The sequence below is a fragment of the Capricornis sumatraensis genome, chromosome 8, assembly GCF_032405125.1.
Source record: "Capricornis sumatraensis isolate serow.1 chromosome 8, serow.2, whole genome shotgun sequence".
Classification (NCBI taxonomy): domain Eukaryota; kingdom Metazoa; phylum Chordata; class Mammalia; order Artiodactyla; family Bovidae; genus Capricornis; species Capricornis sumatraensis.
This window is the reverse complement of record NC_091076.1, coordinates 41,117,825-41,120,004: the sequence shown is the minus strand read 5'-3', so window position 1 is coordinate 41,120,004 and position 2,180 is coordinate 41,117,825. Positions and strand designations below refer to the sequence as shown.

Genomic DNA, 2,180 nt, shown 5'->3' with positions numbered 1-2,180 from the left:
AGTCTGCAGCATCTCCTGCATGGACAGGCGAATTCTTTATCACTGAGCCCCCTGGGAAGCCCAGGCTGAGATGGGGAACTATTATTTCTGACAGCAGTGAAGGCTGAGACTACAAAAAAACGCAGCTGCACACTGGTGCAAATTCCTTCCTCGTGGTGGCAGCAGGACCCAGCCTGGGCTCGCATTCACTTCTGGGACTAGAATATTTTCATCAGCAGGAGCCTGGAATTTGAAAAAATACAAAGCCCAATGTGAGGCATATACCTTCTCTAAAATAAAGTCTGTCTTCTTGGACAGAGTTGCCCCTCACCTAATTTACATGTGAGGAGCTGGAAATGCCGAAGCAATGGCATGAGTCTAGGACCCTGGAAATGTATTTAATCTCCAGGAATGAAGGAGACTTGTGAATGACCTAGGGGAGAGGGATGCCAGTGTTGAGAATTGTTAGTTCTGCTATTAATCGTTCACAGTGGCGTTTAGGTGCAAGTCTCTGGGAGGGCAGGCTGTCTGCACAGGTGTTGGACTTACGCTAGACTGTGAGTATCAGAACGCACAACTTTAACTTTATTGTTTCTGCATACATTCAGAGAACAGTTTTGCTTTTGCTTTTTTACTCCCTTTTATGTTTCAGTGTGGATCACAATAAACTGTGGAAAATTCTGAAAGAAATGGGAATACCAGACCACCTGACCTGCCTCTTGAGAAACCTATATGCAGGTCAGGAAGCAACAGTTAGAACCAGACATGGAACAACAAACTGGTTCCAAATAGGAAAAGGAGTACATCAAGGCTGTATATTGTCACCCTGCTTATTTAACTTCTATGCAGAGTACATCATGAGAAACGCTGGGCTGGAAGAAACACAAGCTGGAATCAAGATTGCCGGGAGAAATATCAATAACCTCAGATATGCAGATGGCACCACCCTTATGGCAGAAAGTGAAGAGGAACTAAAAAGCCTCTAGATGAAAGTGAAAGAGGAGAGTGAAAAAGTTGGCTTAAAGCTCAACATTCAGAAAACTAAGATCATGGCATCTGGTCCCATCACTTCATGGGAAATAGATGGGGAAACAGTGGAAACAGTGTCAGACTTCATTTTTTTGGACTCCAAAATCAGTGCAGATGGTGATTGCAGCCATGAAATTAAAAGACTCTTACTCTCTGGAAGAAAAGTTATGACCAACTTAGATAGCATATTAAAAAGCAGAGATATTACTTTGCCAATAAAGGTCTGTCTAGTCAAGACTATGGTTTTTCCAGTGGTCATGTATGGATGTGAAAGTTGGACTGTGAAGAAAGCTGAGTGCTGAAGAATTGATGCTTTTGAACTGTGGTGTTGGAGAAGACTCTTGATTGTCCCTTGGACTGCAAGGAGATCCAACCAGTCCATTCTAAAGGAGATCAGTCCTGGGTGTTCTTTGGAAGGACTGATGCTAAAGCTGAAACTCCAATACTTTGGCCACCTCATGTGAAGAGTTGACTCATTGGAAAAGACTCTGATGCTGGGAGGGATTGGGGGCAGAAGGAGAAGGGGATGACAGAGGATGAGATGGCTGGATGGCATCACCGACTCGATGAATGTGAGTTTGAGTGAACTCCGGGAGTTGGTGATGGACAGGGAGGCCTGGCATGCTGCATTTTATGGGGTCACAAAGAGTTGGACACGGCTGAGTGACTGAACTGAACTGAACTGATGTTTCAGTTATAGAAACTGTATTGTTATTCTAACACATGATCTGATATTTTAATATGAAAACCTATGGGGGTCCTAACCCAAATATTCTCTTATTCTATCATTTATGCGCTTCTGACTTTTCTTATTTAGTAATATTTCTATCTCATTATAGAATTTATAAATGACTAATGCAGAATATTGGACTTCCCTGGTGGCTCAGATGGTAAAGTGTCTGCCTACAATGCAGGAGACCCAGGTTCAATCCCTGGGTCGGGAAGATCCCCTGGAGAAGGAAATGGCAACCCACTCCAGTATTCTTGCCTGGAAGATCCCATGGACGGAAGAGCCTGGTAGGCTACAGTCCATGGGGTCACAAAGAGTCAGACACAAGTGAGCAACTTTCTTTCTTAATGCAGAATATTTTAAAAATACAACATAGAACAAATATTAACCATAATTCAACCACTTAAACATAAGCAGGGTTCTCTGTAAGGATATGTATGGG

General features: G+C 43.1%; 1 non-coding gene across 1 annotated transcript; it reads left to right on the top strand.

The window, feature by feature from the left end:
- The first annotated feature begins 1,880 nt into the window (after positions 1-1,880).
- TRNAC-ACA (transfer RNA cysteine (anticodon ACA)) lies at positions 1,881-1,952 on the top strand. The gene has a single exon. It is a non-coding gene; the product is annotated as a tRNA-Cys (tRNA).
- The last annotated feature ends 228 nt before the right edge of the window (positions 1,953-2,180 follow it).